General features: G+C 41.0%; 1 protein-coding gene across 2 annotated transcripts in view; it reads right to left on the minus strand.

Annotated features, from left to right (window-relative positions):
- LOC132821958 (serine/threonine-protein kinase PAK 2-like) overlaps positions 1-22694 on the minus strand; it is an 80218-nt gene that overhangs the window by 41171 nt on the left and 16353 nt on the right. Inside the window, exon 1 of one of the 2 annotated variants that reach the window (XM_060834981.1) lies at positions 12958-13042. The exons of the other annotated variant lie outside the window; for it this stretch is intronic. The gene's annotated coding sequence lies outside the window, so the exon portion shown is untranslated. Of the gene's footprint in view, positions 1-12957; positions 13043-22694 lie in introns of those variants that run through there. 2 annotated transcript variants of the gene reach the window in all.

Below are 22694 nucleotides of genomic sequence, written 5' to 3' on the forward strand. Positions count from 1 at the left end.
ACCTTCAGTCAGAGATAGGCTTTAAAAAAAGGAAAGAAATACATGCACCTCAATATGCACAAGTAGTAATTCTTTTAGAGTACAATGACCACACTTATTTCTGGTTATCTGCTGATTTGCTATGCATGGATCTGGGTAATCTCAAGGTCAGCCCCAGACCCCTTTTTTGCCATTGAGTTGTCTGATCTGACCACGTGGTGCACGAGAGTATTACACAGAAGTAGCATCCATGTTTTTTGTTACACAAAGGGAGTTTGATGCTCATTCAGATTTGCTATTCCAATTTCAGTTTATAAAGTACATCAATGCAATCTGTGTTCCAGCACAACAAAGTTAACAATTTCATCCAAACCTGGAAATGCCACTGACTGAAGGGGTGGTGTTATTTTCTTTTTATGGGAATTGTAAACTTAAATGGAATTTGGGCTGCTATAACAAATACCAGGGAAATTTTGCAATTTAATAATCAAATGCTGCATTTTTTTGAGCTGTGTGATAAAATGATGCCTTGGGTGGGGGGGTTGTGTGTAGGAAATTCAAACTGAAAAAAAAGGAGTCAGCCAGTGTTTCTATCACTGGAAAGACAATAGCCTCATGGTAGTTTTAACACTCTATAGCTTAAGTGAAAAGTGCCAGCACAGCACAGAGAAAAACTGAAATCTTACAGACATCTCATCCACTCTGTTTTTTTGCCCACACAGAGAGGAGAAAATATACTTTGAAGGAATTCTAAAAGATTTTGATTCAGTGGTTGATTGGGTCAACCATTACACTGAAAATATTGAATTAGAATTAGAATCCCTTCCGTGTAGAAACAGGCCCTTCGGCCCAAAAGGTCCACACCGCCCCTCTGAACAGTATCCCACCCAGACACATTACCGAACATTTCCCATGACTAATGCACCTAACCTACACATCTCTGAACACTATAGGTAATTTAGCATGGCCAGTTCAGCTAACCTGCACATCTATGGATCGCAGGAGGAAACCAGAGCACCTGGAAGGAAACCACGCAGACATGGGGAGTGTGTGCAAACTCCACACAGACAGTCGCCTGAGGCTGGAATTGAACCAGGTCCCTGGTGCTATGAGGCAGCAGTGCTAACCACTGAGCCACCATGCCATCCAAATGCATCATCAGTACTAAAAATTGCAAACAGACAATTTAACACACCCTTCAAGTATGGACTGATAATTCTCAGAATTTGTTTTGTCATGTCCATATTGCTTTTCCACCCTTTGTATGGGTGTTAAATTGTTTATCTTGTCTGTCTTAATTATGGTTGAGTGCACTCGAGAGGTTTTGACGAGGTTCTGTTTAAGATGCATAGTAAGAGCTTAGAAGTCGTCTTTTCTTTGCTTGTTGTTATTTAGTGTTACATTAAGTTTTATTTTGTTACTAATGAACCTGGGCATGAATCGCTTTTGTCTCAAATAAGTCAAAAGTATAGTGGTCTCATTTGTGACAACATATGGAACAATGGGACACAATTAGCAATGCACTGTTTCCAGGTAGTCATAACATTGGAAATCTGAGGACTGATCAGCGAAACAGCTGCTTCCTTGGCCTATGCACTCAAACTATTTAGTTAAGTGGCACTGGTTAGGAACAGAGTATTAAACATCACACTTCTCTCAAAAACGTCAACATAATGTTCTAATCAGGCTATCTTTGGCAGAATTGCTTTCCTTAATTGGTCAGAGTATTGAGTACAGGAGTTGAGGTCATGTTGCGCTGTACAGGACATTGGTTAGGCCACTGTTGGAATATTGCATGCAATTCTGGTCTCCTTCCTATTGGAAAGATGTTGTGGAACTTGAAAGGGTTCAGAAAAGATTTACAAGGATGTTGGCAGGGTTGGAGGATTCGAGCTATAGGGAGAGGCTGAACAGACTGGGGCTGTTTTCCTTGGAGCGTCAGAGGCTGAGGGGTGACCTTATAGAGGTTTACAAATTTATGAGGGGCATGGATAGGGTAAATAGGCAAAGTCTTTTCCCTAGTGTCAGGGAGTCCAAAACTAGAGGGCATAGGTTTAGGGTGAGAGGGGAAAGATATAAAAGAGACCTAAGAGACCTGATTGGGTTGGGATATCTGATCGGCATGGACAGGTTGGACCGAAGGGTCTGTTTCCGTGCTGTACATCTCTATGACTCTATAATTAAGAAATGGAGCAAATCTCCATTCTCAGCACAAAGTGAGAGAAACATTGTGAGGACATTTATTAAGATCTAGAATTCAAGTTTGTTGAGAAGCTGATTTTGTTTGGTAGACCTATTACTTGATGTCAATGCCGATGATCACTTTAAGTAGATGATACAAATCAGAGCAGTCTGAGCTGCTCAACATCTAGAAAACTGTAGTAGGTCCCCAATCAAAAAAGAACATGTGGTATTCTGGCTTACTAGAAATGTCACATCCTTAATGTGACAACTTTTTCTTCATCAGTAATTAAGATACACTTCATTATTAAATATATTTGTCATCTGGTTTCTGAACTGACATGACTAGCATTCTATATTCCAGACAGCGATCAAAGATGCTTCTGACAGAGTAACTCTGCATTCAAAACCGAATATCAAACCCACTTTTCAATTATAGCACTATTTTATTCGACAGGAAACAAGACACATACACTTTAACATTTTTGAAACACAAGACTATTATTCTTGAAACAGTCAACAAAGGTTGTAACAGACCTGCAGGCAATAATAACCATTTTTAAAAACTCAAAATGTTTCATTTTTGTCATGCGGGATATATTTGGCTAGACTGTTAAAAACTTAAAATGGGACAATTTTCTTACCTCAAAACTTCCCATCACAAACACCTAGACTGAGGTTTCTCAAGAAACTTGAACATTTGCTCTAACTTTTAATGAATCAACTTCAAAGATGACACTTCCTATGTTCTTAACAGCTTCTTCAGAGGGGTTACATGCTATCTAAGTAACAACTAACAAAACATGGTGTCTCATTCTCTGCTGAGACAAAACCAAACTAACAATGAAGAATGTTCCACAAAGCTGTCTCCCCAACCTCTATGATTCAAAGACAGCAGGTTGTGTACAAATCATCTATTCTTTGAAATTTTCTTCCAGTAGGGAGGCTTTCAATCCGGGAACAGTGGAAATCACTCAAAAATAAAGGGCCTTCACCTCACTACCTTCATATATTAGTGACTATGGTTGCTATCTGAAAAATATTATACACTATTAAGCAGCTGGAAAAAAACCCATTTCATGCTTCAGACAAGGATGGCTTAGGATGGGTTTTCACTATACATTTAGTGACAGTGGTAGACTTTGCACAGACCTCAGGATTTATTATAGTGTCAGCTTAGGGCTACATGTTAAGATGATGCAGAGTGAAAATCTCTCCTTCAGGGAATTTCAATTTCACTCAGAATGCCACTTCACATAAGCAACATAAATTGGCTCCACCTTTAATTGGAGTATGTCCTCAATCTAATTGGAGAAACATGACTGGGCTACAGGTTGTATTCAATTCATCCAAACCAGTGCCATACGCAATGAGCATTTAATCCGTGCTACACCAAGAATATACATGCATTGGCTATAAACAGAACACAATGATCAATATGTTGTCCCACCTTGTAGCCACCACCACTGACTCCTCAACCCTGCCCAAGTTTCTCCATTGCTCCTTGTTCCATGAATTGAGCATCATTACAAGAGTGGTTAGAACAGTTGTGTCCAACCCAATAAGGGGCAATAGGTTTTGGCACAGAAACAATAAGCTATCAAATATCTCACACTAGATCAGTGCACAACTATTTCCAAAGTAAACAAACTACAGTTGAACGAGAAACAGAGTCAGAAATTGCTTATGTCTTTGTCGCACATTAAACAGACAGTTACAATATAAATGCATAATATGGACGTGCTGGTGTTGGACTGGGAGCAGTGCTCCGGAAGCTAGTGCTTCCAAATAAACCTGTTGGACCATAACTATAAATGTAGGCACAGGAACTTATCAAAAGAGAAGATTAATCTAATCTAATCTAATCTGCACTTCTATAGCAGCTTTCACAACTCTGGGGAATCCCAAAGCACTTTAAAAGCCAATTAAGCATTTTTGAATATAATTGTGTGTCTTTAAAAGGAAGCATGACAGTCAATTTGCACACAGCAAGCTCCCACAAATAATAACAAGATAATGACTAAATAAAAATTGGCTTTTAGAGATGTGTATTAAGAGCTAAATACTGATCGAGAAGATTTCCCCAATTTTCATTGAGATTGTGCCAAATAGTTCTTTCACAACCAATCCTCTGGGCAAATTAGGCCTCATTTGGAAGTCGGGACATCCCTCAGTACTGCTGGAGTATTTCCACTGCAATATGAAAGGAGCAGATAAGCATATAGACAAAGATTTTTAACGTATGTTGAGCATAATCGTTTTTTAGATGAATCTTTACTTAATCTGAAACTAAACCCTGAAACTCAAACTCTGCCAGAAGCCAGCTTGTCCTTTTATTTTCTTTAGTATCTTGGCACTTACTGCATCATCTGGTGACAAATTTTACATCAAACTGCATTCACAGAACTGATACCACATCCTTTAATTGTAAATTTCAAGACTCAACCGGCTCCTTTAAAATTTATCAGAAAGGTACGAGATAGAAAGGAAATAAGGTCACAGCCAGATAAGTATCTGGAACTGATGTAACTCAGAAGCTTGTTCAACTTCAGAAATCCGAGCGTAAGTAGGCCACAAGAGGTATTCAATATCATGACAGAACTCTAATCCCACTTCACCCAAAATCTATTTCAGTCTTGAATACACCCAACAATACAAACATTCACAACTCTCAGGTATAGCATTTCAAAAGATTCACGATCCTCTGGATAGAGTAATTTCAGCCCTAAATTGCTGACCCCTAGTCCCACAGTCTCCAAAGAAACAGACTCAATCGTCAGAGCAGAAATAGTCCATTCAGTCCATTGAGCTTGCTCCACCATTCAACAAAACCACGTGTTCCATCATAGGGTTAGCAAGCCAAGGCAAACCAAACCAAATCAGCTTCATGATCACTGAATTTAACAATGAAGTTAAAACAACAATCCTCAAAATTGCTCAACTGTTCCAAACCAGACTGTGCAAGTAACAAATCCTGGACATCAAATGAATTGTAAATTGATCATTTTTGTTTAAGAATTTAAACATTGGCAGAACATCGATATTAATTAGATTGGGCTTAGATCAGAGATAAACTGCAGGTCAATCTCCTTTGAACAATAACCCTACTCACAAATAGATAGCTGTCATTAAAATTTGAAAAAAGAATTTAATTAGGCAGCTAGATAAATGTTTCAATGGCAAATACCAGACTTGCATGACATCTTGGATTAAAAAAAGGTTGTATTACAGGCACAAAGCATTCTATATCTTGCTTGACTTTGAAGTCAGTCAATGCAACCAGCTTCCATAGATCGGTGAAAACCTTTCAGTTATTTTTTACGATTGGGATTCTTTTCTCAGAGCTTTCAACATGTTTATAACCGTACAGAGCAAAACCTAAAACAGCTTCAGTCCGGCAGCTTCCAAAGCAAAACTGCCTCCTGTCCAAAACTCAACCAGCACCTTGTACTTTGTCAACATCCTGCGTTAGGCTGACTAGAACCAGCCCCCCCCCCCTTGAATGGATTTTGAAATAGTCAGTCAATCAGCTGACAGTCCCTGAGCATAACATCGCAGTGTGAAAGCGTCTACACTGTTCTAAGAATAGGAATTAACCTGTATCATCTTTCCAGGTCAATTCCCAACAGCAAACATCAGTCTTTTGTGCTCTCCTTTTTATAAAGAAAAACAAGCTGCTGTTCAAAGTTTAATTCTCAGCTGTAACTAAGAATTCCAAACCAAAATGAGAAAAAATAATAGTCTCAATTTATGACTGAACTGATTATCCTCTACTGCACTTTTCTACATTTACCCTGTAATATTTCATTATTGATTAAAAATATGCTTGTTTCAGCCTCGAATATAGTTTGTTAATGAGCTAGCCTTGGCAACACTCTGCAGTAAATAATTCCATACATTCACTATCCTCAGAGAAGAAATTCCTCATCTTGTCTTAAAATGTGCAACTCTGATTCTAAGCGTATACCTTCTGGTCCTAGACTCTCCCAGAAGGGAGAAAGAATCTTTCTGCCTCTGCTTTGTCAAGTCCCCAAAGAATCTTATATGCACCTATCCTTGTCCAGCATTCACGTTTATTTCATTAAGGTCACTTCAGGTCGAAAATGTGATGGAATATAGATGAGGTCTGCTCTAACAACTTCAGAAGTTCAATGCCATCCAGTACAAAGCAGCTTGTTTAAATAGGACCCTATCCACTGTCTCCTCTATTGTTGCAGTGGCAGTAATGAACAACATTTACAATGAGCACTGCAGTAACTCATCAAGGTTCCTGAGAGAGCACTTTTCAAATCTATATTGCCTGCAACTAGAAGGACAGCAGCACACCATCTACCAAGTTCCTACCAAGCCACACTCCATCCTGACTTGAAAATGTATCACCATTCCTCCAGTGTCGCTGAGTCAAAATCCTGGAATTCCCTTCCTAATATCAGCCAATACCAAGAGTGGCAGCAATTCAAGTCAACTCACTACCACCTTCTCCAGCAATGGGCAATAACCAGAGATACCAATCTCTCTCAAAACAAATAATAAAGCTTTCCTCAGAACTCCGAGAGATAAAGGTCCATTCTACTCAAGTCTTTCCTCATAGGACAATTCCCTCATTCGAGTGCTTCCCCTCATTCGAAGGCATGTTTATCCTTCCATAGGTAAAGAGACAACAGTTGCATAAAGTAATCCATTGAGTTGTCAGTAAAACCAAAGAAAATTTTCCCTTCATGTCTTTTTTGAATCTCTCTCCTCACCTTAAAAATTGTCCCCTACCCCAGGGTAAAGACAACTACCATCAACACCCCTCATTTTAAAAACGATCAAGGGGTGACCCAATAAAAAAGGTTGTTAAAGTTACAAAAGAGTTTTATAGAATGGTTGCAGTGACAATGTGTCCTCTTGTGGGAAGGATTATCTACACACTGTCAATTAGATCACCAACAAGAAATTAAATGGGGGTAACCGAAGAAGTTTTTTTAAAATGCCAATGAATGGCAGAATGTGGAAAGGAGTGATTTAAGCGAGTAGTAAAAATGCATTCAAGAGGAACAAGTGCAAGGGAAACATGAATCAAGGGTTATGGTGGTGGGTTCAAATGAGGACAGGTTGGAAGACAGCTTGAATGGATCCCAAATACCATTATGGCTGCGCCAAATGGCCTGATTCTGCACTGGTTCTGATACTGTCCAAAGTAAACAAGGGATTTTCAACTTACGAAAACAAGCCATTTCATAGCTAGGAAAATCATTTTGTACAGTAGCCCCAAAGACTGGGATAAATTCGGAATCCAAAAGGAAGACTGAAGAGAAAAACTACAAAGGTAAACGAGCAAGGAACATAAAAACTGACAATAAGAGCTTTGTTAAACATAAGAAAGGGAAAACATTGGTTAAAATGAACAGAGGCCCCTTAAAAATGAATCTGAGGAGATGTTTTGGGGGACAAGGAAATGCCAGAGAACTGATATTTTGCATCAGTCCTTAAAGTGGAGGATACTTCAAACATCCCATTAATAATGAAAGATTATGGGGTGGGGAAGGAATCAAGTACCATCACCATAACTCGAGAAGTAGTATTAGAGAAACTAAACAGGCCAAAGGAAGATAGGTCCCTTGGCCCAGATAGGTTTGCAGAGGATGTAAAAAGCAGCAGCTATAGAGATAGTGGATGTATTGGTTGCAGCTTTCCAAAAATCCTTGGATTCTGGAGAAGTACCAGAGGATTGCAAAACTGCTAATGTGACATGCCTATCCAAAAGGAGGGAGGCAAAAGGTAGATAACTGAAGGCTGATTACCCAAACATCTATTGTTGGAAAATGTTGGAACTAACTAACTATTGAGCAAGTAATAATAGTAATTTGGAAAATCAAGATCTAATCAAGGAGAGTCCACATGATTTCCCTTTTATGAAACTGTATCTCACTAATTTATTAGAGCTTTTAAGGAAGTCTCAACCTGAGTGAATAGAGGGAAACAATAGATGCATTATATTTAGCCTTCCAAAAGGCATTCGATAAGCTACCACACAAAAGATTAAGTCATAAGTTAAGAGCCCATGATGCTGGAAGGAGCATATTGGCATGGATGGAGAATTGGCTAATGAACAAGAAACAGAGTGGGGACCTGTAACTAATGGGGATCAGTGTGAGGACCAGAACTATTTATAATGTATATCAGTGACTTAGAGGAAGGGAGCAAACGTACTGTAGCCAAAATTTGCAGACAATAAGGCAAGTTGTAAAGGGGTTACAAACAGTTTAGAGAGAGAGATATGGATAGATGAGAAAGTGGGCAAAGAGCTAGCAAACAGTATAATGTAAGAAAATGCGAATATGTTCAGTTTTCAAGGGAGAACAAAAAGAAAATATTATTTAAATGGAGAAAATCTGCAACATGTAGAGACTTGGGGGGAATTGTGCACAAAACAAAGCTCGCACACAGGAGCAGCGGGTAATCAGGAAGGCTAATGGAATAATGGCCCTTATTTCAATAGGGTTGGAGTACAAGAGTAGAGAAGCCGTAGTGCAATCGCACAAGGTACTGGTAAGACACATCTGGAATACTAAGAGCGGTTTTGGTCCCCTTATTTAAGGAAAGTTATCATCTCGTCAGAGGCCGTTCAAAACATGTTCACTTGACAATCCCCACTATGGAGGGATTGCCTATGAGTAAATGGTTGAAAAAGGTTGGAATTGTACTCATTGGAATATAGAAGAATGAGAGGTGATCTTACGGAGACATATCAAGCCCCTTAGGCAGCCTATAAGGTAAATACTAAAAGGATGCTGCCCTTATGGGAGAGTCTAGGACCAGCAGGTACTGTCTTAGTCTTAAACTGGTACTCCTTTATTCTGAGTGAAAGAAGAATTTCTTCTTAAAAGGGTTGAATGTCTTTGGAACACCATACCACAGAGCTGTGGGGACAGAGCATATTTAAGTGTATTCTTAAAGTCTGAAAAGGATTGATTCTTGATCAGTAGGGGAAAATCAGGGGTTGAGTGAATGGAAGGAAGGTCAAATCAGTCCTGATCCTCCTGAATGAAGGAAAAGACTTGTGAGGCCAAACTGCATACTGCTGTTCCTATTTCTTGTGGTCTAGCTCCTCTTCATCAAACAAAACCAAATACTAACCAATTCCCCACTCAAGCGACCATTACCATCCATCTAGAGCTGGGTAATGAATACTAAACAAAGTGTTCATTCCAACCAGACATCCCAACAAATGTATCATGCATTCATGAAAAGCATCTCAGTCCACAGAACTAGGGGGGAAAAGCCCAGCAATGAGGCTACTGAAGTCAATAATATCCATCATGCCCAAGAGAGGTGGAGTTAAAATAAGAGGAATGCATCGCAGCAGAGGGAGCCATTCAGCCAAGTAGTCATCCAATCCACACGGAGGGAATCACAAATGTAACCCGCAATTACACTGAATTATATAGCATTATATAGATTTGCAGATAACGCCTCTGCAGGGCAGCAGCTGAAAATGCCACCTTTTATTTAATTCAATCCATAAAATGACAACAGTAATTTATTCAGGCTTAGCTGACATAAGCAGGCTCTGTGGAAAGCAGAGGCAAGCTGTGAAGGATAAGTCACAATTGTAACGGTTCTCAAGGATTGTCACCTTGTTTCTATAAAGTGACAGTTTACACTGTGATGAGTGACAAGTTTAATTGTAAACACATCGCCAAGCAGCAGCCATCAGCGGATCCAGCATAGAGTAATATTTAGTCCTGCATAACTTAAAAGGGACACATTAGTCGCAGTAACAGACAAATAATCTGTTTAAGCAGGTTCACCTCTTCACTCTCCCTAATACCTGTGCAGCATAGCTCCAAACATTGTGCGCCAAACAGTATAAGCAGCAAGTGACAGAGCTAGGTGATCCCACAAGCAGCAGATCAGATTGAAGCTCTGCAGTACTGTCCCATCCAGCTGTGAATGGTGGAGGAGCATTAAACTACTCACTGAAGGAGGCAGCTCCACAAATATCCCCAGCCTCAATGATGGGAGGGTCCAGCGCATTCAGTGCAAAAAGATAAGGCTGAAACATCTGCAGTCACCTCCGGTCAGCAGGGCTGAGTGGATGAGCCATCTCGGGCTCCTCCAGTGTCTCGAACATCATAAGTACCAGTCTTCAGCCATCTCGAAACACTCCATGCATTATCAAGAAAAATTGGGAGGCACTACATATTCCAAAAGCTATGGGCCCAGACAACATTCTGGCAATAGTACAGCAGACATATGGTCCAGAACTTGCTGCTCCCCCAGCCAAGCTCTTTCAGTACAGTTTCAACACCAGCATCTGAAATTGTCCAGGTACGTCCACAAAAAAGCAAGATAAATCGAATCCAACCAATTATCACCCCAGTCAGTTCCCGATCATTAGTAAACTGATGGAATGTGTAAAAATAGTGCAACCAAGGAGCACCTGCTCAGCGATGCCCAGTTTGGGTTCCGCCAGGGTCATTCAGCTCCTGACCTCATTCCAGCCTTGGCTCAAACACGGATAGAAAAGCTGAATTCTAGAGGTGAGGTGACAGCCACATCATGGTTGTACTCAACCACATGTGGCATCAAAGAGCCCTAGCAAAACTGGATTCAATGGGTATTGGGGCAAACTCTCTGCTGATTGCAGTCATACATGACACATAGGAAGGTGGTTGTGGTTGCTGAAGGTCAGTCACTTCAGCTCTCAGATTTCTCTGCAGGAGTTCCTCAGGGTAATGTCCTAAACCCAACCATCTTCAGCTGCTTCACCATGCCTCCATCAGGGTCAGAATTGGGATGTATTCAGTGCCATTTCAAATACAAGCATCTCTGGACAACATCCAGGCTTGGGCTGAAATGTGGCAAGTAACATGTACACCTCACAAATGCCACGTAATGACCATCTGCATTAACAGACAAATCTTAACCACCACCTCCTGACATTCAAAAGGTGCTACCATGACTGAATCACCCACTATCCACACCCTTGGGATTACCACTGACCAGGAATTCAACTGAACAAAAGTCAGGTGAGTGTTGGAATACTCCCCACTTGCCTGGATGGCTGCAGCCGCAACAACACTATCCAAGACAAAGCAGCCCACTTGAATAGCACTACACCCACAAGCATCCACTCTCTTCAACACCACTGCAACTATTATCTACAAGATGCGCTGCAGGAATTCAAAAATCCTTAGATAGCACCTTCCAAACCCATGACCACTTCCATCTAGAAGGGCAAAGACAGCAGCTATATGGGAACAATACCATCTGCAATTTCCCTCCAAGCCACTCACCGTCCTGACTTGGAAATGTATCACTGTTCCTTCACGGTCACTGGATCAAAATCCTGGAATTCCCTAATAGCATTGTGTGTCAACTTATAAACACATGGACTATAGTGGATAAGATGACAGCTCATCACCACCTTCTCAAGGACAGCTAGGGACAGGCAATAAATGCTGGATGACTAGCAACACCCGTGTCCCATGAGTGAATTAGTGTTAGAGCAGCGGCTATTTGGCTCAGTTCAGAAATGACCAAGGCTGCTGACAAAACCTCCCTCTGCACCAGGGATCACTTTACATTTATTGGCTGATCACCTTCTCAAGGGCAATTGGGAATGGGCAATAAATGCTGACCAACCAGCAATAACTATGTCTCATGAATAAATTTTAAGAAAACGTATGTTGTTCTGAACTGTCACGCACACCATCTTGCACTGAAGCTGGTTGAAGAGCCACTTTCAGGCTCTACTAAAAACATCCATTGATGGGAACAATCAGTACTCCCGCCTCCCCCTCAAAACTAGAAGCTTAACATCTCCTTAACTGGTCTGCTTAGCCCTGACATTACAGCTCAAACATTTTCAGAGTAAAAAATGCTAATATGCATCATCTCCCTGTTATAAATTTTTAAGAACATTGTTCCTGTGAAACTGCACATAGATCACAGTTCACATCCCACCACATGGTAACTTCCTTCCCTCAGCCACTGAGGAGCGGGTCAACCAGTTGGGTTGGGTCCAGGGGCTTCCTCACTTTAACAGCCAAAATGACTGCGTCATTTTCTGGTGCAATGTGTTACTAGAAAGCATCAACGGAGCCCAGGCAAATGCAGAAGAACCAAGGTGGCCTGATTTTATTCACAGTTGTGCAATCCTCCAAATAAAAGGCCAACATGAGGAAGAGGTACAAGCTGCTCAAAATGTTTATGCAGTGCTATCAAATTTGCATCTGCTGAGAAACTCTAAGAACACACAAACTGAAACACAACAAACAGAGATGTAGATCTATTCCCTTTTGGCTAGTTCAGTTTCTCAATCTCCAACTTTGGTGCCCCTTTCTTGTTGAGCAGACATCATCTGGTGTTGGGGCAGCAATTGCCCTCATTTACTCTTCTCAGACGGTCACATGACTGACTGACGTGCATTAGAAACCGATCTCTTCCCTCCAATACATGCCACTTTAAATTACTCAAGAAATTGTTTACTTCGCACAACTGAACATTGATAGTCATGATCGACCTACCCCGATACCGATCCTATTATCACTGAGCAACGGCAGGAAAGATCCACAGTTTTTAACAAAATGTTTAAACCTGCTCACAAGAGATACTTCAAATCAGATATTCATCAAATGTTCTTGAATGTCTCAAGTACAAGTTTAAATAAGCGGTGAATAAAACTTTGGAGAACAGGAACACAAAGAAGAAAATCTTAAATTAGCTCGATGGTAAATATACACAGATACAATATAAATATAAGAATAATCAAAACAATTAAAATTCCAAGTCAGAAAAGATTGTAACTTGCAAAGATGATCCATCTCATGTCCTTTGATGGCGTGAGAACAGGCCTCATTTCCACAGCATTCCACTTGCTGCTGATACTGCTGTCATTGAACGTTAGTTGAATATGCGCTACTTTCTAAAGGCCTAACCACATCTGAAAACCGCTTTTCCTGTATAGTTACTGAACAGAAACACACCAACCAATCAGGGTCTCATTAAAATGTACCCATCACAGCCTAGTCACAAACCATCCTTTTTTGGTTCCATCAACTGCCAGTTCAGCAACATCTGTCTGAACGCATATCCCACCAAGCTACAAAATTATTGGTCGTGTTAAGATTGCTTCCTGTGTAGATGTAGTATTACTTACCTCGTTGGACGAGTCACCCATACTAAACAGAGGAAGCAGTACATGAAATCTGTAACTGTACCTGTCTAGGAAGCAACATGAACACCATAAAAAGTGATTGATTGTGTTTCATATGCTCCTGTACAGAACCAAACTGCAATTGACAATGTGTATTCATTATAAATCTTTTTCAAGGTTTGTGCGAAGATTTGTAGCTCGGGTGCTCGTTGTTGTGGTTCTGTTCGCCGAGCTGGAAGTTTTTGTTGCAAACGTTTCGTCCCTTGGCTATGTACCATAAATACCGGAAGAAACATCAAAGAAGCACTTTGCAGGAGGCTCCAGAGCACTGATGATGTCTCCTAGCCAGGGGACGAAACGTTTGCAACAAAAACTTCCAGCTCGGCGAACAGAACCACAACAATAAATCTCTTTATAATATATAAAGTACATTTTTGAAATAAAAGAGGGTTTCACAACCAAGTGGCACATTTCAAGGTCCAAGACTATGCACTGATGGATGCACTAAAGCTTGGGACAGCTGTCACCAAAGAGCAATGGGAAAGACCACAATCACAGGTCTTTCGGACAAAGCACAATGGGGGTCCATTCAGTTATCAGACCCTCCCAGTGCCTCAAATATAGGTAAACAGAATCTTACACTAAATACCTTGGAAAAACTGAGGACTGCAAATGCTGAACAGTCAGTCAAAAGGTGTGGCGCTGGACAAGTACAGCAGGTTAGGCAGCATCTGAGAAGGAGAGTCAACATTTCAGTAGGACATGCAGAAATGCAGGGCTTATGCCTGAAATGTCAACTCTCTTGCTCCTCAGACGCTGCTTTACCTGCTGTGCCTTTCCAATGCCACAATTTTCAATCAAGAAATGCCTCAGGTTCATTTGGCGGAACTGCCGGGAAAGTCAACTCTAAAATTTGTTTATTCCCAATATGCGAAGACTGTAGAGAGCCAAACTGCTTGAGTGACTGTGCATATACGTAAAGGTTTTTTTTTGTGAATTACAAATTTATGGAAAAAAGTTTCACAATCAACACATCTCAGTTCTCTACAGGCTGTTCCCTAGGATCTGCGCTTAGAGGACCACTAGCTTAGTGAATAGACGCTGTTTGGTCTGCCCAAAATTTGGTCTTCCACTGCCAAGAATTGACCTCTACTGCGTGTTGCAGAATAATCCATTTCAGGACTACATGCCAAGGGACACTCTAAAACTTGGGGTAGCTGCCAAATGCTTAGAGGGGTTAGTCATGGCTCCAGTCTCCCAGATTGCTTTGATCCCTTGCAATTCGCCTACCGACAGACCAGGTCCATGGCAGACAGCATCTCTCTGCCCCATACTCATCTCTGGAACAACTGGACAAGGATACCTACACCAGACTCCTATGTATTGACTACAGCTCCGCTTTCAACACCATAATTCCATGGGAGTACAGGAAGGAGAGTGCTTACCAGCATGGTGTAAAAAGACAACAATCTCTCCATCAACATCATCAAAACAAAGGAGCTGGCCTTTGACTTCAGAAAGCAGAGTGGAGGACACACCCTGTCTGTTGAGGCAGAGATGGTTAACTGCATCAAGTTCCCAGGAGTGATGATCTCCACCAATCTGTCCTGGTCAACCCACATTCATACCACAGCTTGGAAAGCACAGCAATGCCTCTACTTCAGGAAGTGAAGGAAATTCAGCATGTGCATAAAGACTTGCAAATTTTTCATCAATGCACCACAGAAAGCATCCTACCTGGATGCATCAGAGCTTGGTATGGCAACTGCTCTTCCCAAGAGCAAGTACAGAAAGCTGTGAATCAGCTCAGTCCTTCACACAAACCAACCTCCCACCCCTTGACTCAGATTTTTGAATAGGCCTCTTTAATGTTAATGTTGATCTCTCTCTGCACCTTGCTGGCAGCTGTGATGCTGTACCCTGTTTTCTGTTATGTTATCCTGATACACTAGTATCGTACAATCTGCCTGTAAAGCAAGACAGTACTTTTCACCTGTACACGTGACAGTAATAAATCAGATCAAACTAAACCAAGGTAAAGTAGGAAAAGTAGCTGCCATCCAAGACCTTTGTGCCAAAGTGAGGATCTGTTCAGTCATCACACCCTCTCTTTGCTTCAAGATGTATGTGAATAGTGTTCTGCATAATTAGCAAATGTTTTTGATTTTGTAACTGCAGAGAATGTCAAATTCCAATGTTTGATTTTTCTTTGTACGTAAAGATTGTACAGAACTGCCTTTTTCGCTACGTCCATAAATTCTTAATGAAAATTATGTCTGCAAAAAAGAATACACAACTAACAGATCAAGTCAGAACTCAGTTCTGCTACAGCTAATTGCAAATGGTAGAAGACAAAAAAAACAAATGGGAAGAACATTGAACATCCTCAACAGTGGGGGCAAGCAGCTCTGTGAAAACAAGGCCAACTCGTGTACAAATGTCTTCACTTAGGAGTAATGGATGAAAGTCATGGTTCAGTTGGAAACACTCAGCTCAGAGTTCGAAGATTGAGAGTTCAAGTTGCACTCCAGGGACCTGTGCACAAAATCTAAGCTTATATTCCTATGCAGTCACAGTAAGTGTTACACTATCATCCTCCTATTTTTCATATGAAACATGAAAACATGTATCTGCCCTTCCAAGAGAACGTGGCCCATGTTCTAGGACTTGGAAAAAAAGCACAGGAGTTTATTGCTTTACCTTCAATATACTTATACCTCAAGACCTCAACTATACAACTTAAAAAGTAGTAAAATAAAACACTGAACTGCAGATGTTGGAAATCTGAAACAAAAAAAAAAATTGCTGTATGAATTCAGCATCTGGCAGCTGTGGAGAGAGAGACAGAGTTAACATTTCAAGTCTAGTTGAAGAAGGGTGGCTGCACTCAAAACATTAACTCAGCTTTTTCTCCTCAGTTGCTGCCAAGCTTGCTCAGTTTTTCCAACAAGTTCTGTTTTTATAACTAAAAAAGCAGGAATCTTATTGTATGCAAATTCACTGTTACTTTTTCTACAGTATATCAGTGGCCCCTCTTCAAAAGTTCTTAATTGGCTCTAAAAACACTTTGGGACCTTGCAGTAATGAAACACATATAGCTTTCTTACAATGTTTCAAGGCTCTTGAGGCACAACAGCAGTGCTCCTGCCTCTTAAACAGGGTCCCATCTTTACTAAAAATGTCTGACAACCTGTTTGAACAGGCTAATTCAAAACACTTATTAAAATGTTGCCATTCTTTTCACGGCCTCCTCCTGTGGTCCCCACCATCACAAATGCCAGTCTGCCAAAAAGATTCACCCCTTTTAATAATCAAAAACAAAAATTGTTGAAAAACTCAGCAGGTGGTGTCTGTGGAGCAGAGTTAATATTTCAGGCCCAGCAACCCTTCTTCAGAACTGGTCAGTGGACCCAACACATTAACTCTTCTTTCTATCCATGGATGTTATCAGACCTGCTGAGTTTTTCCAGCAATTTCTGTTTTTGTTTCTGATTTACAACATCCGCAGTAATAGAGTCAGAGTCCTACAGCACCGACCAACTGTCCTTCCACTCTAACCCTATTTCCCTGCACTTGGCTCATAGCCTTCTAAACATTTCCTATCCATGTATTTGTCCAAATGCCTTTTAAATGTTGTTAATGTATCCACCTCAACCACTTGGGACATGGAAGATAGCACAATGAAGGGTGTGTAGGTTAGTCTGATCTTAGAGTAGGCACCACATCAAGAGCCACAGGGCCTCTACTGTGCTGTACTGTTTTATGTTCTATGTTCCACTGGCAGCTGACACCATGCTATATTAAAAAAAAGTTGCATCTCATGTTCCCTTTTATTCTTTCCCCTCTGACCTTAAACTGATACCCTCTAGTCCTCAATTCCCCAACTCTAGGAACAAGATTGAGTGCATTCACCTATCCATGCCTTTCACTTCTGTGAAATGCCCCCTCAGTCTCTTATGCTCTAAAGAAAAAAGGTCCTAGCTTGTCAACCTCTCCCTATAACTCAGACCATTGAGTCCTGGTAAAATCCTTGTAAATTTCTTCTGCACTCTTTCCAAATTATTAACATCCTTCCAGCAGCAATGTGACCAGACCTAAACACAAAGCTCCAAGTGCAGCCTCGACAGCACCCTGTATAACTGAAACACAACTTCCCAACCTCTATACTCAACACCCTGACTGAAGGTCAGTGTGCCAAAAGTCGTCTTCATAGCTCTGTCTGTGACTCCACTTTCAGAGAACCATGCACCTGAACCCCAAGGTCCTTCTGTTCCACCATACTCCTTAAAGATCCACAATTCACCATGAAACTTCTACCTTGATTTGACTTACTAAAATGCAAGACCTCACACCTATCTCTATTAAACTCCATTTGCCATTTCTCAGCCCACTTCCCCAGCTGATGAAGGTCCTACTGCAATTTCTGACAACCTTCCTCACTGTCCACAATATCGGCTATTTTAGTGTCACCTGCAAACTTATCATGCCTTGTACATTCTCATCCAAATTACTGATATAGATATTAAACAAAAATAATAGTTCATTGTATTCCCCCCTGCTTATGGTCCCCAGTGGTGGACAATGGGGACCCAGTGAATGTGGTCAACCTAGATTTCCGAAAGGCCTTTGATAAGGTTCTGCTCAAGACGCTGCTGCGTAAGATAACGATGCATGGCATTAGAGGTAACCTATGAAGGATAGAGGATGGGTTGATGAACAGGAAGCAAAAAGAGTGGGGATTAATGAGGGCTAATCTGGCTGGCAATCAGTGACTAGTGGTGCGCCGGAGGGATCGGTGTTGGGACTGCAATTATTTACAATTTATGGGATGTTTTCAAATTGGAGACCACATGTAGAGTGTCAAAGTTTGCAACGGACACAAATATGAGAGGAAGAGCAAAGTGTGCAGAGGACTGTGAAACTTTTCAAAGGAACACAGATACATTGGGTTAGTGGGCAAAGGTCTGGCAGATGGAATACAATGTTAACAAATGTGAAGTAGGATCTATTTACCTGCGCTCTCACTGTATCTCTTAATCCCTTGCTCAAAAAAAATCTACCTTAGCTTTAAAACTGTTCACTGAAGTAGCATCAACTGCTTCACTGGGCAAGGAATTCCATGGATTAACAACCCTCTTGGTAAAGACGTTCCTTCTCAATTTGTCGTCCCGTTTTCCCCCCCCCCCCCCTCGGTTGAAGCAAAATGCTTAGAGGCGCAGTATAGTTGAATCTCCTTCATCTTTATTCTGAGCCCTGGAGGGAGAGACAACGATCGCCCATGTGCACACGGACGTGAGTACATAGTCTTCTCTGGAAGAGCAGTTTCTTAATGATTTATATAGTCATTTTACAGGAAAGAGCGTCCAGGTAAGGCAATATATATATATTGATCGGGTGACTTACAATCAACGAGTGTCAATCTTAAAGATTAAGCTATCTGCTGTTACGCAATGAGTAACTGGCTTCACATAATGAATACTTTTCATCTTGTTAAACTGACCTTACATACTGAATGCTTGCAATATTGTTAAATGGCTTGACATAATGAATGCTTTTCTACCTTGTTAACCCATTACCCTGGTCTCCAGCACCCCATTGTTAACTGCAAGTTGTTATCTGATCTGAGTCATGCTCAGCTGAACCTCTTGTTTCACAAAACGCAGAATTTTAACTCTTTCACTACCTGCTTATATTGTATACACATGCTCGAATTTGGTCCAAAATTTGTTCCCTCTAATTTTAAGACTCTCAGAATCAGTCTCAATTTCTTTCTCCTTGCATGCTGAATGGAAGAGTCAAATTCCCAAAAGATGTGGAGAAGGGACTGCCCTCAACAAAGTGTGGCAACAAAGAACCAGAGCCAACATGAAAAAAACTGAATCAATGCACTGTGCGCATCTACAATGCCCTTTCATACATTGCAACAGAATAAAAACTTTCAAAATGAAAAGAAATGAGAGGAGTGTGGGGGAAAATTAAGAAATCAGAGGAATAGGACAAAGTGGATCCTTCTACTTGAGCCAACACTGACACAATGAGCCACATGGCCTCCTTCTGAACTATATAATTCAGAAACTTATCAAATCATAAGCCATTGTGGATCAGCTGAAAAACTTCGGATTTGGAGCTGGCACTAAAGTAGATGGCTCATCTGCCGGAGGACAAATGTTAGATCCAAACCTTGGCAGAGTTGCTCAGGGTAGTGATCCAGGCCTAATGTTGATCAACTGTTCCAACAACACTCTCTCCAACGAGGCCAGAAAAGTGGCAAATAATTGCAGCGTTCAGCTGCAATCGCAATTCTTTCGGTAACGAAACAGCCTGATCTGCAGGCAGCAAGACTTACATAACATGCTTTAAGTGTGGCACAAATGTTACTTCCCAAAGGTGCCACTGACTAGCCCACATAAGACAGAATCTGAACGCCTTTCTTGATATTTATTGATAATACAGTCACCAAAATCCAGGATGTCCACAAGGAGCAGAAAGGCAACTGGACCAAATACATGGATGTCTTGGCTACTAGAGACACTAACATTTAAAGCTGAATGGCTCTCCTTCTGAATTCCCAAAGTCACTTTGTTACAGATGAGGCACAGGTCACAACAGCAATGAAATGCTGCACACTTGCTTAAAAGATGACAGCATCAAATAGGCCAAACTCAACCATCCAGGACTAAGCCAGCCATCTGATCACAAATCCATTCCACCACTGACAGCAGTACCAACTACAAGATGAACTGTAACCATTTGCCATGTGCATGCAAAAATCACATACATGTCCCTCACTTCATAAATCATTTGTGTTGATTACATCCCTGGCTCAAGGTCAGTGATAGTAATGAAAGCACACTATCCCCAGAACCACCAGGTTAAGGCTAGTACTGAACTGCAAACTCAGCATAGACTTTTTAAATCAGAGTTCACCATCAATATAACTGTTGTCAATGATCACAATGTTTCCTACAATCCAAACTGTCTTCATTGACACTTACTTGGTAATTTCATGAAAGGTTATGGGGTGGGGGGCTATTGTTGTAGATGGGAATTTGGAAGTCAGACAGATGAGCTGTGACCTTGTTGACTGGTAGAGTAGGTTTGAGGGGCAAAATAGCCTACTCGTGCTCCTCACCTGGATGTTGGCATGCACTTTAAGTTATTGGTTAGCCTCCTGAATCTCTGTAGATTTTCTTAGTCACTATAGATGATAACTTAGTTATCAGGACATATGATAGATACTGACAAAAACTAAAGCCCACTGGGCGGTTATCCAGATTCAATGCATTGAGCATTAAACAGGTTAATAAGCAGCACACTTGCAATAAGCACAAAACTCCTCGCAAAAGCAAAAAGCAAAGATACATCATCTGCGCTCACCCTCAACATAACTTGTAGACACAGTCCTAGCTTCAGGCCGTGTAGTCAGAGCCCCTCCCCCCAACAAATACATTAGTTTTTGCCCTCCCAGAAGATATTACTGGATATTCTCTAGCTTGGGCCACTGAAGCCAGTAATAGCAACCTGGAAGTGCTGTCCCTTTTAGGGACTGAATGCAAACAACAAGCAAGCCAGAATGCTGAGACACTCTGGGTACCTACTAATCAGAGGCAACAACTTGCGAGTCTGATTAGACTAGTCAATACTGATCTAAATAAAATCCATTCTAAATAAAATAGTTTTGTTTTTTAGCCTTGTTTCATGGTTTCACTTCAAATGCAGTACTATGCTAGGTATCACTCCCCAGGTCAGATATTAACTGACAATCTCGATGCTTCTTTTCAATTTTAAGTCAACATTAAAGTCTCAAAAGAACTGATGGAAGAATGGAGTTTTCCATCGTTTGCAACAATTAAGATCAAAGGCATGAACAGCTTAGGTGAGATTGCAGGATCTGCAGAGTTGGGTGCAATCTAAAAGCTATTACTGGCTTTCATGACCCAAGCCGGAGAATATCCAGTAATATCTTCTGGGAAATGCACGCACAAGGACGAGATCAATTAATTTAGGATGCCACTAGGTCAATAATTGCCAACACTCAATACAATTTCAAATGTCCAGGATTACTGCAGATTTGGAGACAAGCTCACATAGGATGCCAAATGCAATAAGATCTTTTAAACTTTGCAGAGCGGCATTCGATTGGCAAAGATTTGATGTGTTAAGCGTAGTATTTTCGTCCAAAGAATTAAGAGGTCACCATACTACTTGGGCTGTAACAGCCAAAACAGTGTACGCAGAGGGAGAAATTCACAAATTACTAGTAGTGAGCTGGGTTAAGAAAGGGAATTTACCTTGAATAAGGGTCTCCATGATATAAAAAAAATTACATGGAGCCATAAGAGAAAGTGCAAAAAGGGCAATTCTGTAACTGTGAGAACCTGCGGAGCTCTTCTCTACAGAAGAGAAAGTTGATGCGTAATCAAAGAAGTTTTTAAGGTTCCGAGAAGGTACTGCAGCACACGGTTGGCAGAGATAGTTGTTCTGTTTGTGGGACAGTCCAAACCCAAAGTCCATTAATCTAAGGTAGCCACTAATAAATCCAATGAATAAATCCTCAGACAGACTGTGTTAAAATTCTCATGAAGCAGTTTTAGCAAGTTGCATGAATTGAGGAGAAAGCTGGATCAATGCAGTAGAGGGAAAGGAATAGAAGGACACGCCAACTTGGCTTAAATAAATATCGAGATGAGTGCAAACTCATTTACGGCATAGAACCGGCACAGATTAAAAAGGCTAAGTGACCAGTTTCTGTTCTGTTGACTTGTCCGAACACTATTTGGGTGTATTTGGGAAGAAAGCAACATAGGCCTTGCACCAGCAACAGCCAGTATCTTTGGAACCAGATTCCAACAGGATTCAGTGTTTCCAGATGCAGGAGAAAACAGGCAGATTCACCCACCAGATTCTTTCAATTCCACTGCAGTTTGAAGGAGCATTCGTCCATTTACTATCAGGCATCTAATTATACATGATGAAAAACTTCAGTGAAAAGGAAGTGACTGAACAAGACCTATCCTGTCTGATCAAGCAGCTTACAGCTATCACAGTAAGGTGAATGCTTCTTCCCCCACACCCAGCATCATGTATAGGCTGGCAGGCACCCCTCTAGCACTAGGATCTGGTGTGTAGCTGTCTCACATGTCAAGACTTATCTGCCTCTTTCATTGCATTTCTTGTTCTCAACACAAGTTCTCAGGACTCAAAAGATCTGTACAATCTGCTTCAAGCAAACATTGCAAATTCTTGATTAATTTTAAAGAGTATATCATAATCTAATCTGGATAGATGATTTCTTTGAGGCAAGTTGCAATTCATTTCTTCATAGGACAACTGTAACTTCACTCCTTTCAAAGTTGTGACAATCTTACATCCTCTCACTACCTGCAGT

The sequence above is a fragment of the Hemiscyllium ocellatum genome, chromosome 13 (assembly GCF_020745735.1).
Source record: "Hemiscyllium ocellatum isolate sHemOce1 chromosome 13, sHemOce1.pat.X.cur, whole genome shotgun sequence".
Lineage (NCBI taxonomy): Eukaryota > Metazoa > Chordata > Chondrichthyes > Orectolobiformes > Hemiscylliidae > Hemiscyllium > Hemiscyllium ocellatum.